At 36.8% G+C, this 19869-nt stretch overlaps 1 protein-coding gene and 1 pseudogene across 6 annotated transcripts in view; one reads left to right on the plus strand and one right to left on the minus strand.

Annotated features, from left to right (window-relative positions):
* CTNND2 (catenin delta 2) overlaps positions 1–19869 on the minus strand; it is a 935473-nt gene that overhangs the window by 839743 nt on the left and 75861 nt on the right. The window lies entirely within an intron of this gene.
* Positions 12008–13021, plus strand: LOC110569236 (L-lactate dehydrogenase B chain-like; annotated as a pseudogene).

The raw sequence follows: 19869 nt of genomic DNA on the forward strand, positions 1-19869 counted from the left end.
CTCTATTCTACACCAGGACATAGAAATTGGTCACCGCTCATCAAAGGGTCACAGTTTAGTAGAAGAGAACCAAAAAATGACTGTAAACACTGACTGGTCTCTTGTCATAAGCATGGTGCAACCAGTGATGATTATAAGGGCACAGAGTATCTGGGAAGTCACTGGGGCTCTACTGTAAATAATTATTTTATCAGGAGGGAGGTCTTCTAGCAGTTCTCAGTGGAAGAGTAGAACTTAAGAAATAATCATGCCCATAAATGCTGGCCTTGAAAATCCCAGGCTAAACATAGCAAAGAAACTATCAGTCCCTCAAGCAAATGTACAGAACCTGATTTTTAAATACCTCATTTTTAAATATTGAGAAAAGTATGTCCCCTTATAAATATGACATCTTAAATATAAGAACTTATATGTAAGACTATACACACCAAGTTGAACTTGATATTCTTTAACATATTAAATATCTGCATATACTATGCTATATTTTTATATGAAAAATCCATATCTGGTATCTCCTTTAGTAGTTTTAGATGGTATTAAGTTCATTTCCTGAGCATTTGCTAAAGCTGCTATCTGAGCTACCACGTTAATTTGAGTTAAATTGCTAAGATTATGATTTAAACTTTAAAAGTAATTACAATGACTATGACACAGACCTTGAAAAAGAAGGAAGGGCTTCATAATGAATAATGGTAGAATTTGGGTTGATATTCATAATTTTTTCAAGGATTTACTATAGAAAATTACTTTTTAAGCTTAATCTTGAAAGGCAATTTGATAAATTTTAAGAAAACATTGAACCATTGCCTCAAGCAACATTACGAAAATTAAATGTACATTGAATTAAATGTTTAAATGTGGAGTACCACTTTTTAACAAATGTTAATTTCTAAATTTAAAATGAGCACATTTTCCTCTTACTGTAAAATATAATTTGCAATTATATCAATTGTGGCATGTCAGAAAAATCATTAACTTGAAAAACAACTTTGTCTCTAATGCTTGTTATAAGGCATGATTGTAATTTGGAAAGCAACCCAATTCCTGGCATGTGTACATGGGTGTATGTGTATGGAGGTATGCTACTGATTAAAATGAGAAGCAATGTGCCTCCTAAATTAGCTAATTAAGTACTGTCATACCACTTTAAGCTTAAAATCCTAGGGTAAGTTAGGCAACACCTGTTGTTGTCACTTAAGGAGCTATTTTTTTAAAAAAGACATACTTTGTGACATGCAATGGAGAAAATGGTTCTTACATCTATTTTTATAATGTGCTATTTTATACATATCATCTGAATTCTACTATAGTTTGTGCTATGAGTTGGACATGCTTATTACACATTAAGCCATAAGAAGAACAAACAAGCCCCTTCAAAAATGGGCGAAGGATATGAACAGATACTTTACAAAAGAAGACATACAAGAGGCCAACAAACATATGAAAAAATGCTCATCATCACTGGTCATTAGAGAAATGCAAATCAAAACTACATTGAGATACCATCTCACGCCAGTTAGAATGGCAATCATTTAAAAATCTGGAGAAAATAGATGCTGGAGAGGATGTGGAGAAATAGGAACACTTTTACACTGTTGGTGGGAGTGTAAATTAGTTCAACCACTGTGGAAAACAGTGTGGCGATTCCTCAAGGACCTAGAAATAGAAATTCAATTTGACCCAGCAATCCCATTACTGGGCATATATCCAAAGGATTATAAATCGTTCTACTATAAGGACACATGCACACGAATGTTCATTGCAGCACAGTTTACAATAGCAAAGACCTGGAACCAACCCAAATGCCCATCGATGATAGACTGGACAGGAAAAATGTGGCACATATACACCATGGAATATTATGCAGCCATTAAAAACGAGGAGTTTGCGTCCTTTGTAGGGACATGGATGAACCTGGAAACCATCATTCTCAGCAAACTGACAAAAGAACACAAAACCAAACACCACATGTTCTCACTCATAGGAGGGTGTTGAATAAGGAGAACACATGGACACAGGGAGGGGAGCACTATACACGGGGGTCTGTTAGGGGGGAGTTGGGGGGACAGCGGGGGGTGGGGAGTTGGGGAGGGATAGCATGGGGAGAAATGCCAGATATGGGTGAGGGGGAGGGAGGCAGCAAATCACACTGCCATGAATGTACCTATGCAACAACCTTGCATGTTTTTCACATGTACCCCAAAACCTAAAATGCAATTAAAAAAAAAAAAAAAGATACCAATTTGTATTTTACAAAAAAAAAAAAAAAGTGAAATATTTGTATAAAAAAACCGCTACTCTACCTATATAAGGATTTTACCTTCAGCCAACAAATTCTCATTGAGTTTCTTAGGAACCAGTCACTCAGGGTCTGTGAAAGATACTTAGGAAACTGAGGCCTGATGGAATTGACTGCACTGCTGAGCTAAAATCTGACTCTGATCGTCCAACTCCAAAGACCAGGCTCATTCTAGAGCACCACCATAAAACTTAATGGAGAACTGGGCAGAGAGAAATACAGAGAATGTGGTTAAATACTGCTGCCTTGGGGACTTACAACACTACCTCCAGTCCTCTGTATAATGGGATAGTGAAATTTCATGGCCATTCTGATTTCCCTCATTGAGTGTGCACCTATCTAACACAACTTACCCATCCACATTAGATTTCTTTAAAGATTATCATTAAATAAGAAGGTATATTAACATAAATAAATCCAAGAGGCTAGTATAAATTCTCTTGCATAAGGCATGCTATTGTAAAGGTGTCAAAATTTTCCATTTTGTGCATTTAAAATTTAGATCCATCCAATTCCAATTTGTTTAGACAGGGTCCAATTGATGCCCTAGTTTTATATTACTCATTGCTTAGTGCTAGAGAGTGAATTAAGCTTCTGATCTATTTTCATTTTGATATTTAAGGATCAAGCAGAACAATTACACATGAAATCCCACTTTCCATAATGGGAGATCAGCAAGATCACCAAATATTGAATTCTACTCTTGCTTTATAAGGTCCAGCTTGGTAGCTCAGACTCTTTGTAGACACTAGATCTACAGGTAAGCTGTTTGTTTTTGAACAGTGGGAAATGGGCAATGTTTTAGGTTACAAGTGGCATCATATGGCATCCAGAGAAATATAAGTAAGTGCTTTATGATCTTTTTCTAAAGATTTTTTAAAAATCATTATTAAAATGGCTATCCTCATAAACGTCAACTGCCACTGTAACATAATAAAAGTATAAATGTCAATGTAACCATTAAATATTTATTAACTTCCTACCAAATGGAAGCATTATTTCTTTTTTTTTTTTTCAATTGCATTTTAGGTTTTGGGGTATATGTGAAGAACATGCAAGATTGTTGCATAGGTGAATACGTGGCAGTGTGATTTGCTGCCTTCCTCCCCTTCACCTATATCTGGCATTTCTCCCCATGCATTATTTCATTCAAGGTTCCAAATAGTCAAAACTCCCTGTCTTTATGAAGCTTATCTTTAAAAGGAGAGAAATAAACAATAAACACAAATAAATTAGTAAAACACAGATGTCCAGTTGTGTTGGGAATATCAAAGCAGAGGGAGTGCATAGTAATTGCTGGGAGAGGTACTGCTTTTCATTGGTTTTTCAGCTCTACTTTTATTCTTATGACGAATTAGAACATTTTTAACTCTGTGAAAATCATATTTTTGGTTAAGAGGTCAGTTTTAAGCAGATCCAAATGCTTTCTATTCTTTTATAACTGGAAGACTGGAAAGCATCCTAAGGCTGACATGGCATGACCCCTATTGTATCTTCCCATCTTCTTATTCCACACACTCCCCAGTAGCAGACACCGTGGAGTTCACCCAGCATCAATCCCTTTTCCATCCCATTTGTCAATGGCCATGAGTTTTGCATTGAATTGGTTGGCCACCACATTGGGGCAGTGATGGGGTTGTATCCCAGGTCTAAACAAATCCAAGCAGGTTGTTTGATTTCAGGAAAATAACAGTAAAGCTGAGCACTTTTGTTTGATGACTAAATTTAAAAGGTTCCTTTCTCCAAACAATGTATTTGAAAATGTGAGATCCAAACATAGTAGCCTTTGTTTTCAGATAAGGGAAGACAGCCTACCATCAAGCTGACTCTTAGGAAAAAACACAGTGCAAAGAACCACACAAAAAAGTTACTGGAGCCCTCGTCAAAGCATGACTAAAGCCCGTGATGCCAGGATACGCTTCCTATGTCAAACAAAAAAGTCTCACCATTAATTCTGTGTTCTTTCCTGCTTTGTGTAACCAAAAGGAACCCAAACTACCACCCCACCACACACATATTCATATATACACCACAATATACTCATATACTTGAGTGTGTTTTAGAATCTTATTTGTACAGTCACGCACTGCATAAGGACATTTCAGTCAGTGATGGACCACATACATCAAAGTAGTCTCATAAGATTAGAATACCATATTTTTGCTGTACCTTTGCTATGTTTAAATACGCAAATACTTACCACTATGTTACAACTGCCTACAGTATTCAGTACAGTGGTATGCTGTATGGATTTGTAGCCTAGGAGCAATGAGCCATATAGGCTGTACCATCTACTTGTGTGTAAGTACACTCCACAATGTTGGCACAATGACGAAGTGGCTCACGATGCATTTCTCAGAATGTATTCCAATCCTTAAGCAGGGCAGGACTTAACCACGTTCTTCCAGAACAAAGTGAAATAGTATAGCTGTGCCTCAGCAATGTGAATCCTGGAATACGTTCACAATCTGAAGTGATCTCTGTTAATTTTTTTTCATTTCAGAAGCCTGAATAACAACTTCTCCTATCACTTGTTATAGAAATATATTCAACCGTTTCTCCTCATAATTTGGTCCGTTATGAAGCGAAATGCGTATCCAAATATTGTTAGCAACCAGTATTTTTGGTGATACATATATCTCATTTTATGTCAACATCAACCTTCTAAAAGAGTCCACATCTGTTTTAAAATAAAAAACATTTATTTATTTACTTATTTAAAACTTTTCTGTAGAGACAGGGTCTCGCTACGTTGCTCACGCTGGGCTCAAACTCCTGGCCTCAAGCGATCCTTCTGCCTCTAACTCCCAAAGCACTGGGATTAAAGGCATGAGCCACCCCACTCATCCTAGAACAAACATTTAAATCAGCATGCATGTAACTGAAAAATGAACAAGACATTAAAATGAAGCTATAATTTTCATGCTTTACCACACAGCACTGATGGACACCCTTTTAATACTCCAGGTAAATCCTGTAAGAATCTGCAAAATGACTTGAGAACCATAATCTATTACAACCACCATGAAATGACTAATAGAATTAGGCTATTATTTTAATTTAGATGCTTTTTCTTTAATGTGTATCTATGTACCTGACATATATTTTCATCATCTATGTAATTACATTTAGTTTATGTATCTATTATTTCTAGCATATCATTTTAACAATAATGAAACTCAAATATTCAAAGTTCAATTAATTTGTACCTAAAACATATTAAATCATACCAATGTATATTTTTACATGAATATAAAATGCATCTGAATATAAAATTTTATCTTATAAAATCCTACATGCATATAGAATGCATTTGAAATGGAATATATCTTTGTGTATCTACGGAGAGCAATCAGGAATCTCATATATAAAAGTGAAGACATCTTGACATTACAGAACTTTGAGTCCCTATTGGACAAGCTTCTAATGAAAAGATATGTTAGAGGACAGCAGTTCAAGCCCACAAGTGGGATATCACTGAGGGATGAATTAACGCTGTAACAGACTGCTAAAGAGTTCTATAACACTAAGGCAGATCTGTCTACAATTTAAAGTTTGCAAGAAATGGTGACAGCACATGGGCTGGCCAGGTTGGAGAGCTGCAAAGCACACGTGGAAAAGGAAAGTGAGTGGCTCCCAGCCAGCTGAAAAGGGAAAGCCAGACAGCAAAGAGCCACTGCTGGTTATGATTAAGCTACTCTGAATTATATTCAAACTGCAGTTTTTAATGGACAAGTATCAGGGCTCTTGCTAGCAATCCCTAGGTTTCACTCTGAATAGGACACTGCAATGTTGCCTAAACATAAAGCTTTCTCTAGTTGACAAAATAAAACATCAAATAAAAGGATAGCAGAATAACAATATATTTCCGGTTGTGAGGCTACAACATAGATTGTCGTATGAAAGATTTCTAAACAAGATAATGGAGTTGATATTTCCATTATCATGATCAACAGGAGTTAAGTTATAATTGGCCATAGCAGATTTAATAGGTTCATAGTTTAGAAGTAAATGCTATTTAAAGAACTTATTTTTAAGATCTTTTATTTCATAAGATTCTCATTAGTGAGAATTTTGTGGATACCAGGATCCAACTTGCAAAAGGAATTATCTATAAATTATATCTAAACATACAAATCCCTACAAAAATCTCATTAAGAGATGAGAGATATCTCTAAGAAGTAATATATAGGCAGATCTAGAAATTTTGAGAAAACTGTCATGAATAAAATGAAAATAAAAAAGGAGTTTAATTCAAAAACCACAGAGAAATTATAAGTTTCTGTACCAGTGAATTAGAATTAACATTAATGTAAAATTTTCACCTATTTTACTTACTTAACATACTGAACTTGTAGAAAACACTGCCATAATTACACCTACTTTTAAAATTATAATAATAGCAAAAGCTTATATGAAAGACGTCATTTAATAAATTCTGTTTTAACCAATTGACAGTTATCAATTAATTTTATCTTTTAAATTCTTGGGAGACTCAAACTGAGTTTTATGATTTATGATCATGATCAGTTGTTCTCTAGGCTACATAAGCAACATTAATGGATTAGAAATCCCAAGGGTTTTTTTCTACATAATTCTATTAAGTAGTAACTACTACACACTGTTGCACAAAACCAGTGGTATTTCATGATAGATTTCGTCAAATCACATATGCCATTCAAGTAACAGAACTTCTGCCAGCAGTTTGATAATATAACAGGATGAAGAATGTTGTGTAGGCATTTCAGCAAAAGCCCAAACAGGTTCACATTCTCAGGAGCACAGCTGAGAGCAGCGACCATCAGCTTCCACGAGACTTGCTAACAGGTCGAGAATTCAGACACCTCCAAGACTTGCTAGCAAGTGACAGATCTGGTCCTTCTAACTTTGGGGAAACAGAGAAAAGGCTCCTCCCCATCATCTCATGTCACTGATAAGGTCTCCACGATACTCACTGAGATGCATGGGGTGCCTGTGAGCAAGGAGACAGCATCTCCTTGTCCCCTGTTGCTAGCTGAGCTGCAGAGCCCATGAGTCCACTCTAGCATCCAGCACAGAACACAGTTAGAGCACTCTTGCGAGAACCTGGCAAGAGACCCTGGACCTGGGAGACCCTCATGCACCTGGGGGCTGGCACTTGCCTCCTGTCTGGAGAAACCACCCATGCAGTGTGGAGCAGCCATGATGTGCAGGGTGAGGAGAGATCATGAGAATAGATTAAGCTCCTTTCTTTAGTGAGATAAGTAAATGAGGATATAGTTCCCACTGGCTACCTAAACAACACAAAAGAGAACTGAACTTGAACCTTTTTGAAGAGATCCTGTCCCCAAGGGCTACCTGCTGGGACAAGGAGACTACTGAAACAAGATGTGGTTGGGAAGCCTTTTGTGCGTGGGAAGACTGTATTACCATGCAAACTACATGCATCCGGGGTTTGTGCAGAACCTCAGAAAAATACATGGAGGTGATTCCATCCACATCTGGGATGCCTGCGGTCGGCTGGTATTAGTATAATTGTTTTTCCCTAAGGCCCTCTCCCCTTGCTCCAGCACCAGAGAAGCCAAGTGGACAGCAGGTAGGGGAGAGAAGAGGGAGACAGGGGAGGAGCTCGGGAGAGAGCGAGTTACTTGCACTTGAGCGAGCCAGAGCCAGCAGGGTTAGCATAACACCAACACAACTCCATTTCCCATGTGTCAGGCCAACTGGAGGGAAGGAGAAAGGAAGGGTAGCGGGGAAGGGGAGGAGACAGCTTTGAGGGGCAGCTGTGGTGGAAATTCTGAGTCAGATGAGACTTAATACATAAAAGCCCTGTGGCTGTTCAAATCAGACTGTTTTTACATGTGGAAGGACGTCTCCATGCTCTGTCTCCACAGGTTGTGGGGGACGGGATACGAGTCCACTCACAAAGCGAAAAACCATGGTTCAGCTTAATCAGGGCTCACAATTTATGTTGAACAGCAGCAGAAGCATATTCTTAACACTTAAGAAATACACGATTATAAAAGAAGAAAATTAATGCTTTGAAAGAAGCACATAATCTGATTCGGAAATGGCAGATACAGACTCAATTACAACTCCATGCAAAACAATCTCATGGGAGTTTCAAAATGCGATGAAGGGAAGTTATATATTATGAGGTGTTTTCTTTTTCCTGTTCTCCTCCATTCAAATCAAAACCACACCTTATATTTCTTTCCAGAGCCTAGAAGTGTCATTCATTTGGTAGTCTCTATAATACATGCTTACTAATAAAACAATGTGGAAACCAATTATTAATAATCTTGAAAAGGAAGGAAGGAAGGAAGGAAGGAAGGAAGGAAGGAAACACAGAGATGGAAAGAAGGACATTTATTGATTATGACATGTCTAGACATTGTCATAAGGGCTTTGACATTAACATGGTAATGCCCATGAATTCATTAATTAACTAAAAGCATCAACTCACATACTGGTAATATCAGTGTGCAGTATTTATGTCACACAGCTCATGACTGGAGGATTTCCACTGAACCAAGCAGCCTGGCTCCTGTGAATGCATTTTTTTTTTTTTTTTTTTTTTTGAGACAAAGTCTCACTGTCTCCCAGGCTGAAGTGCAATGGTGTGATCTTGGCTCACTGCAACCCCTGCCTCTCAGGTTCAAGCAATTTTCCTGCCTCAGCCTCCCAAGTAGCTGGGACTATAGGTGCCCACCACCATGCCCAGCTAATTTATGTATATTTAGTAGAGATGGGGTTTCACCATGTTGGTCAGGCTTGTCTTGAACTCCTGACCTCAAGTGATCTGCCCACCACAGTCTCCCAAAGTACTGGGATTACCAGCGTTAGCCACCATGCACGGCCCTGTATGTGCATTCTTAACCTATATGCCCTATTGTATCCAAGTGGCAAAGAAATATTGGACTAAGCAAATTAAATAAGAGTACACCAAAGAGTCTACCTAAGACAGTATATGTCACACATCGACAAGGAAAAGCTTCTCTGCCAGCTAACATGGAGCCCTCCCTGTGAGTAACCTACATGGGCAACTTTGGTTTTGGATTATAGCGGGTTTCCTCTCCTAAGCAACAAGTTGTGGCTGTGGAGGTGACAAGTGGAGGGAACCACACACCATGTATCTCAAAGACCTATTTGTTTTCAGAACCTGTTAAGAGGCTTATAAGTAGGATTTACAATTCTTTCTTTCTTCTTAGATTGTGGGTTTCTTGCAGGCAGGGCTGTGCATTGCTCCTTGAAGATATTACTTGAAACAGTATCTGTACAGTCGAAATTCAATATATATTTCATTAATATTAAACCTGGCTTTGTAAATGTGACAGCACTTTGAGAGGCTGAGGTGGGTGGACCACTGGAGGTCAGGAGTTCGAAAGTAGCCTGGCAGATGTGGTAAAACCCTGTATCTACTGAAAATACAAAAATTAGCCAAGAGTGGTGGCGGGAGTCTGTAATTCCAGCTACTCAGGAGGCTGAGGCAGGAGAATCGCTTAAGCCCAGAAGGCAGAGGTTGCAGTGAGCTGAGATCACGCCACTGCATTCCAGCCTGGGTGACAAAGCAAGACTCCATTAAAAAAAAAAAAAAAGAAAGAAAGAAACAGAGAAAGAAGATATATGGAATTTAAAAGAAACAAAAACCTCTTTTGATTTTCTTAATGAAGAAAACCCTGCAAAACCTTAAGTAATTTTCTTTCCTGACACTTATGGGGAAGTAAGACTACACCCATGGATCCACCTCTGTTCAGGCTCAGTAGCTGTGACAACAGCAACTAGGATATCACTATTTTCCTCTCATTTTGGGTCTTCCCAAAGACATACTTCGGAATGGGAACAGTAAAGCAAATAATTCAAACAGCTGCCAGCTAGGGAAACCTCACAATCTCTCCTGTCCCTATGGTTAGGGTCAAGGCATATTCCCTGCAGACTCCTTAAGACAAAAGGTGCAGTCAATCTTCAGGAGGTTGGGATACTCTAGGCCCAAGTAAACTTTGTTGCCTCTTTTACTGTACAGCCCCTTTGCCAGGGTCATGGAAATACTCTTGGCAAACTCTCCAGGAATGGCCTCAGCAGAATCCTGGGCCCTGTCTTGGAAGTTTATGACATTCCCTGCTATGGAGTTCTCAAGGTAGCACAGGAGCTTTAAACAGGCCTACACACTGCCTGCAACAGTCTCAGAAGGTATGTTAGTGATTCTCTTCTTGCAAGTTGGCATGCAAGCAAGCTCTTCTCTGACTGCTAAAGGAAGAGCCCTCAGCAGTGCTCAGCCTTTGGCTTTCTCCTGTATTCTAATCCCTGTCTTTCAGGACTTGTGGTTTAAAGAGTGGACACAGGGTCGTATGTCTGACTGCCTGCTTCCCCCATGTTTGTGTCCCCTTTTTTCAACACTGTCAAGGAAAGAAAATGTGAGCTCTTTGGTACTTTCTGTCTGAGATGGACTCAGATATAAAACTGTATAGCCTAACCTGTTAATCGTGGTTACTAACATGGTCTATGGGAGGTTAAGGAATATGGAAAATCCTGTTCTAACTGCACATCCCATGGCATTTGTGCATCTGTCATGTGAAAGGGTTAAGAATGGCAACTTCAGATCCAAAGCTGCCTCTTTACCATGAGCAATATCTCATATTTCATTCCATGGGACTATAACCCTTAAGGCTCAGACTTAGAAGAAGAATGGTACTGGGGAACACAACTGCAGGTAAAAATTAAAATGCAATACTTTAATAGTTAGAAAATGGTATCTGCATTGCATTGACTTCTCCTCCAAAGTTAATAGAATGCCCTGTATTCACATTTCAGAGTTAACTCTATGGTGAATTAGTAAAATGACAATAGTCCCAGCTCACAAACTAAGATGTGCTCATGAAGAGTTTTACATATTAAAATGAAATTCTCTTGACTGCTTACCCTACGTTAAAAAGATTTCCTTTATGACAGTTTACACAACTGTTCCATATCAGATTTTTTTTTTCCTACACAGACTGTAAATTAATGTGCTGCTTTGATAGGAGGTCTCCTGCTAATGCAGAACTCAGTAATTGTTGCTCTATGTCTGTTAAACAAGTTGAGAAAATTCTTTGAGACTTCAGGTACTGCAGAATGTGGGTTTTAAGAGGTGCTCATGTCTGCACTTGAAGTAATGAAAGATTCATTGCATCCCACAAACTAATCAGCAATTGTCTGATACTACTAGGATTATCATGGTAGCAGAAATTATTTTTAATGATAAATTAAGCTTTCAGAGGGATTGACAATTCACAAACTAGACACCATTGGTCAAACTACTAATGTGCATGGTATTCTTTGATGATGTCTTCCACGTATTATGAAACATCACATCTTCAATTCACATTGATTTTCTGGTAAAGAATATTACTTTCTCCAAATATTAGAAAAATGTAATTGTCTGTTCCTTAAACTCTGACTTTTAACATGTAATATATCTACATACAATCTAATACTCACTTGTCAGAACTTTTTGAATGATAAACTTATAAATGTCATATTACGTAAATTTTTATTTTAAAAGCAGCAAAGGAAACACTGAGATCTAGCTGATGTTACATAAAGTATTTAAATATATCATGTGTACAGTGTACTTCGCTTCACAACTTACTCTGAAAGCACCAACAATGGATTGATGGAAGAGTAAAGAAATGGTGCTTCTCCACACGATTGTTAAAGTGGTCTCCAGAGCCTTCTTTCTCCCTGTGCAAAATGGCAACTCTTAAGGAAAAACTCATTGCACCAGTTGCAGAAGAGCGGCAACAGTCCCAAACAATAAGATCACTGTAGTGGGTGTTGGACAAGATGGTATTGCGTGAGCTATCAGCATTCTGGGAAAGTCTCTGGCTGATGAACTTACTCTTGTGCATGTTTTGGAAGATAATCTTAGAGGAGAAATTATGGATCTGCAGCATGGGAGCTTATTTCTTCAGACACCTAAAATTGTGGCAGATAAAGATTATTCTGTGACCACCAATTCTAAGATTGTAGTGGTAACTGCAGGAGTCCATCAGCAAGAAAGGGGAGAGTCATCTCAATCTGGTGCAGAGAAATCTTAATGTCTTCAAATTCATTATTCCTCAGATAGTCAAGTACAGTCCTGACTGCATCATAATTGTGGTTTCCAGTCCAGTGGACATTCTTACATATGTTACTTGGAAACTAAGTGGATTACCCAAACACTAAGTGATTGGAAGTGGATGTAACATGGATTCTGCTAGATTTCGCTACCTTATGGTTGAAAATCTTGGCATTCATCCCAGCAGCTGCCATGGATGGATTCTGGGAGAACATGGCAACTCAAGTGTGGCTATGTGGAGTGGCATGAATGTGGCAGGTGTTTTTCTCCAGGAATCGAATCCAGAAATGGGATCTGACAATGATAGTGAAAACTGGAAGGAAATGCATAAGACGGTGGTTGAAAGCGCCTATGAAGTCATCAAGCTAAAAGGATATACCAACTGGGCTATTGGATTAAATGTGGCTGATCTTATTGAATCCATGTTGAAAAATCTATCCCTGGATAGATTTTTCATCCCATGTCAACAACGGTAAAGGGATGTACGGCACTGAGAATGAAGTCTTCCTGAGCCTTCCATGTATCTTCAATGCCCAGGGATTCACCAGTGTTATTAACCAGAAGCTAAAGGATGATGAGAGGTTGCTCAGCTCAAGAAAAGTACAAATACCCTGTGGGAAATCCAGAAGGACCTAAAAGCCCTGTGACTGCTGAGGTCTAGGCTGTAGAAGTTTAAAAACTACAATGGAATTAACTCTGAGCCTTTAGTTTTCATCCATGTACATGGATCTCAGTTTGCTCTGATTTTCTTCAATATGTGAATTTGGGCTCACAGAATCAAAAGCCTATGCTTGGTTTAATGCTTGCAATATGAGTTCTTGAACAAATAAAATTAACTATTGCAGTGTGTAAAAAAAAAAACAAATGGCAAAGTGTATTGATACATGAAAGACTTCATAGAGCAAATTGTCACCTGCAGAATCTAGGTGGGGAATGGTTGTTCACTGTCCAATTCTTTCAACATTTCTGCAGCTTTAAGGTTTTTCTTAATAAAGTGTTGGGAAATTTATTCCAAATTCTTCATGAAAATTGAAAGAACTAAATCAAAAAGACATTTCATCTGATCTTGAACTTTACAGTCTCTTCAAATGACCTGTTGGTTGACCCCATGTCAGTTCTAGACTGTTCTAACTGCCCTGACTTCTTTATAGGAAGACCTACCATCTGGCAGGCTGTCTTCCCCACTGTAAATCACTTTCAGAAATTACTTCTGAGAGAAGTGTCAATGGCAATGGCTTAAAATCAGTATGAGAGATATTTAAATTAGCTTTATCAATTAGAAGTATAGGCATTTCTACTTAGCTGAGAAAAACTAAATCAATTCTTATTTCATTTTCTAGTGAATTATTTTAACAGTTTAATTTAGTACTCCATATGCTGAAACCATTTCCTAATAAACCATCAGCCCAGCAAGTGTATCCCCAAATAAGAAAACTACACATTCAGTTTAGTAAGAATATATTCAGAGTTTTCCATCAATAAAACAGGATTCCTCATTCTTTAAGTAATGACATGTATAATAATAATAAACCCCATTTATGTAGCAATTATTATGTAGTAGTACTATATTAAGTGCTTTATTTTTATTATGTTAGGTAAAGTGTAAAAACTATCAAATATAATGTCAATGTTATCTTCATTAGAAAAAGAAGAACTTGAGACTCAGAGATACAAAGTTAATGACAGAGCAGGACTGTGAACAAAATCGTATCTTGGCCTTTCTGTTATACCCCTTCCATTAATGTTGCAGTAACTGTCTATTGGTCTGTACCTCCAATGCTATGTTTTGGAGAGCTGTCATAAATTATGGCACAATTGAGAAGAAGTTTTAGTGACATGGTAAAAACAATGAGCAGTGTATGAGTTTCAAATTCTTCAAAACAATTTTATGATAAAGGATTTTAATTACTCCAACAATATATTCAAACAATATATGGTGTGTGTAACAAATGAGTAGTTTATTGTAGTAGGTAGTCTCAAAGACAGTCCCAAATAATTTCCATATCCTGATATTCATGGTCTTCTCCTTGAATAAATTCGCTCTAACCACACAAAAACATTGATGGGATTATCATTTCCACAATTAAGTTACAAAACACTGTGATTTCCATATTGATAGTAGTCTCTCTCTGGTGGTGTCTGACTTTCACACTTTGATAAAGTAAGCTGCCACACTGGAGAGATCAGCATGGCAAGAAATGAAGGAGGCCTCTGACCAAAAGACAGTTAGAATATAAAGACCTGAGTCCAACAATTTATGAGGAACTCAATGCTGCTAACAACCACTAGGTGAGAATGGAGGTCGATCCTTCCAAGATCTACAGGAGACTGGAGATCTTGATTCAGGCCTTGTGAGAGATTGGGAAACAGAGAATCCATCTAAGCCATGTCCAGATTCCTTACACACAGAAACCATAAGATAATAAATGTATGTGACTACAGACCACTAAATTTTAGGATATATTTGTTATGTAAAAATAGATAACTAAAATATTCAATTGCCAATGTTAAAATTACTCAATTTATTGGCTGGGCACAGTGGCTCACAGTGTAATCCCAGCACTTTGGGTTGCCAAAGCAGGCGGATCAGGAGGTCAGGCATTCGACACCAGCCTGGCCAAAATGGTGAAACCCCATCTCTACTAAAAATACAAAAATTAGCCAGGCGTAGTGGTGCACGCCTGTAGTCCTAGCTACTCAGGAAGCTGAGGCAGGAGAATCGCATGAATCTGGGAGGCAGAGTTACAGTGAGCCAAGATCACGCCACTGCACTCCAGCCTGGGTGACAGAGTGAAACTTCACCTCAAAAAAAAAATTACTGAATTATTGTAGCCATTGATAATTTAACTCCAAATTCCTTGAACTCATATTCTGTGCATACTTTTAATATTCATGTCAACAATTCAAATATATATTCAAGAGTAATGAGAATTATATTCAGAAGTAAAACACTTAATAAAATAAGAATTAAAGATCTGCACATGGTAAAGATTTCAAGTTCTGACACTTTGAGTCTTCCAAAAGACAAATGAAAAGATCAAATTAAACAAAACCACTAATGATGCATGGAATTTTTTCCAATTAATGAGTTTTTGGATTTGTGCTGGGTGTTCATTGGGAGGATTACTACAGTCAATCATGAATTGTATTGACTCAAATTTGTTCTCAAATATTTTCAAAGAAAATGTCTCCTTATTTATTTTTTAGCTTGATTCTGAAAGTGTTACAGCCACTGTTACAGAAACACACTGGTGGCCAACCCAAATTATTAATCACTGAGGATATTTTCATTGCTGAATAATGATAAAAATGTAAATATCAGTCATTATAAAACATTCAAATTTTTAGCTGTTATGCAGCTCATTTTCGTTAGCCAAATTGATGGTACATGCTATACTTTTTACATAACATTTTTTAAGGCAATGTTCTCACATTAGTAAATTTAAAGGAAAGGTATTATTCATGCTATGTAAAAGATTTGTAGGCCATTAGGTACCATGGTAATACCATATTGTACAGTACTACTTTAAAATCAAGTCCTGAGAAAATGTTATGAAATTCATTGAGGGAAATGCTCATAATAAAAAGTATAATATCAAATGTGAAGCTCAGCTGGGCGCAGTGGGTCACACCTGTAATCCCAGCACTTTGGGAGGCTGAGGCAGGCAGATTACTTGAGGTCACAAGTTCAAGACCAGCCTGGTCAACATTGTAAAACCCTGTCTCTACTAAAAATACAAAAATTAGCTGGGCATAGTGTTGGTTGCCTGTAATCCCAGCTACTCAGTTGGTAGGGGAATCGCTTGAACCGGGGAGGTGAAGGTTGCAGTGAGTTAAGATTGAGCCACTGTATTCCGGCCTAGGCAACAGAATGTTTCAAAAAAAAAAAAGAAAGAAAGAAAAGGAAATGGTGAAGCTCAATTTAAATACTGATTTAAAAAATTAAACGTTTAAAAAACTTTTAGACTTCTTGTTGCCATGTCCGTTAGTATCCATCCAGGACAAAAATAAGTGAGTTATACATAAACACTGTATTGGCCAATGAGAATACATTTCATAAACATCCACAGTATTAGAGTTAAAAATTCAATCAACAAGTATAAAATAGAACCCTCTTCTCTACACCTTTGCTTTAGAAAACAAAGGCATTAAAGGAGTGTCAGCAAATGTCTTACTTCAGGCCTGATGCAGGAGACAGCAGTGGCAGTGGTGGAAGCAGAAAGTGTGTATTCCTTAAGGAGGGAGATGGGAAGGAAATCCTCCAACACACCATGAGGAAACAGGAAAAATTCATTGCTTTAGGCTAAAGGGTAGAAGCAAAAGCAATCTGCCTTAACTGAAGGGGAATCTTTAGGGCTCTAGAGTGACACAAAGCAGAAGTCAGCTACCATTAGGAGAGGTACAGAAAACTCTCTCCTACCCAAGATAAATCAGAGATGCTGAAGAGGTTCTAAACCTTAGACCTAGGAGAATAGGTTCTATAAGACTAAATCTAGACTTGGAGAATCCTTCTGGTACCCACCATGTGTAACACTGAATAATAAGCCACAACCCTTTACCTCTCAGGAAGGACAAATATATAGGGAAAGACACCCCTCTGTGGAGCACATAATCAGGTACTGTGTAAGACTGAGAATAGGGTGACAGAAGTCTGAACAATCCTCTGTCACCCCAAGCAGAGTAGGGGAACAATCATAGCCACAAGATAATCAGAGTGCATCACTGTACCCATTTGGGCCTGTAGTAAACTGAGGATAACACTAGCCACAACAAAACCCAACACAGCTAAAATACTGATTACTAACTTATCCTCCAACACTAATAGATTCACCATGACTCCCATTTCCAGAGATATATCATATTTACCTTTGATTTTGCTGTTCCTCCACAAACACAAAAAGAAAAAAAACTACCAAGAAATAAAATAATAAATATTCAGATTCAGAAATTACACAGGTATTGAAACTATCACGTAGGAACTTTAAAAGAAGTACAATTAATATAGACAAGGTAGAGACATGCATGAAGTGATGGGAATATAAGCAAATAAACAGAACTATAAAGTATGAAAAACTTATGAAAAATGTGAAAATAAAAACACAATATCAGAGCTAAAAAGTACCTTAAGCAGGCTTATCAGCACAACAGAGATGAAAAAATGATCAAAGGTAAGGATTAAGCAGATTTTTCCCCTGAAATTATGACAGGCAAAAAACAACGATGCAACACTTTAAAGGGCTGAGAGAAAAACATGTCAACTAGGAATTCTGTAACTAGTGGAAACAAATAATAAATCAACAATAAAAATAAATTAAAACTTTTTCAGGAAACGAATGCTGAGCCATTTTCTTGCCAACAGACATACAATGTAAAGAATAATAAGGGAAATTCTACAGAACAAAAATTATGATGACAATAGTAAATCTAGATATACACAAAGAAAGGAAGACTAGTAGAAATAGTAAAAGTTAAGGTAAAGAAAAAAGTTTTTTAAAATTATTTAATCATTTAAAAAGATAACATTGACATAAGCAAAAATAACTAATATTGTGAACTTTACAACATATGTAGGGAAAAAATCATAGTTCAGATTCTGAGAGAGACAAAACAGAATTATACTATGGTAACTTCCTTACAGTATATTATGTAGTGCAATATAATTTGCAGTAGACAGTAAATCTTATACAAACACACACAGTAAACCCTAGGTTTACCTACTAGGTAAAAATAAAAGAAAGAGCTATGACTAAAAGCCAATAGTGGATATAAAGCAACACTTTAAAAGAAAACTCAATCCAAAAGAATGGAGAAACTTTCAGGAAAAATATAACACAATGATCAAAATGATTGATGTAAACCCAAAATACAATAATCACATGAAATGCACATGAATTAAATATTACCAAATAAAAGGCCGAGATTGTCATATTACATTTAAAAAGTGATATCCAATATCATGTGGTAAACATAAAGCCAGATTTCAATATAATACAAAAAGATAAATTAAAAGTAAAAGGACAGAAAATTATACTATCAAACACCATTCAAAAGAAATTCAGAGTGGCTACATCAGACAAGACAGACTTCAAACTAAAAAACAATTACAAAGACTAATGATAGAGGAGTCCATTCATCAGGACATAAGAATACAATCTACATATTCATAAAACATTATCCAAAATATGTAATACAAAATGTATATAATTCAAAGAAGAAAAAGACAAAATTCATAATCATTGTTGGAAAATTAAATATGCCTCTCTCAATAGTTGATAAAAGCAGTAGATAGAAAATTGGTGAGTATAAAAGAGTCCTACACAACTGTATCAATGAACATGATGTCATTGACATTAATGAACCATTCCACACAAAAATAGCAGAATAAATATTAAAGGACACTTGGACATCGATAAAGATAGATCATATTTAGTAACATAAATTAAATATCAATAAATTTACCATAAGTAAAATCCAACAAAATAGTCCCTCTAAACAAAATGAAATTAAGTTTGGAATTAACAACATAAAGACATCTGAAATATCCTTAAATGTATGAAAATCTAAAACTCAAGGGTAAATAACTCATGGGCTGTCAAAGAAGAAAGTCAGAGAGATTACAAAATATTTTAAAACTGAATAAAAACACAATATAGCACAATATGTGGGACTCACTTAAACTGCTGCAATGAGCAAAATATGCTGCCTTAAATCCTATTGTAATAAAGCCAGAAAGACTGCAACTCAAGAATCTAAACTTCTACCCTTAAAAAAGAAGAAAAAAAGCAAATAAGATGCAAAGTAACAATAATGAATAAAACAAAGATAGAAATCAATGAAGCTGAGAAAAGGAAAATAATAGAAACAAATCCATGAAATAAAAAAAGCACGTTCTCTGAAAACAACAAAATTGATACATCATTAGACACATCAAGCAAAAGAGAAAACAAAATACTGAAGTCAGGGAAAATTGAAACATCACTGCAAGAACTAAAGACATTAAAAGGAAAATAAAGAATCATTATTAACACTTTTATGCCAATTATCTTTGATAACACAGATAAAACTGCAAACTCCTTCACCCAAAGAAAGCATACAATTAGCTTCAAAGGTGAATACTGCTAAATATTTTAAAAGAAATTATACCAATTGTATATAAGATTTTGCAAACTATAGAAGGAACTGAACACTTCCTAAATAATTTTATGAGACTCTTTACTCTGATACCAAAATCCAGATATAATCATTGCCAGAACACTACAGTCCAAAACTGGACTAGATGCGCCAGGAAGAGTTTCTCCCACCAAGAGACCAGACCAGCAAGAAAACTGACAGACTCTGATATGGTTTGGCTGTGTCAACCCAAATCTCATTTTGAATTCCCATGTGTTGTGGGAGGGACGAAGTGGGAGGTAATTAAACCATGGGGGCAGGTCTTTCTTTTGCTATTCTCATGATAGTGAATAAGTCTCATGAGATCTGATTGTTTTAAAAAGGG

Source organism: Aotus nancymaae, unplaced genomic scaffold, assembly GCF_030222135.1.
Source record: "Aotus nancymaae isolate 86718 unplaced genomic scaffold, 86718_ANA_hifiasm-v0.15.2.pri h1tg000014l, whole genome shotgun sequence".
NCBI classification, from domain to species: domain Eukaryota; kingdom Metazoa; phylum Chordata; class Mammalia; order Primates; family Aotidae; genus Aotus; species Aotus nancymaae.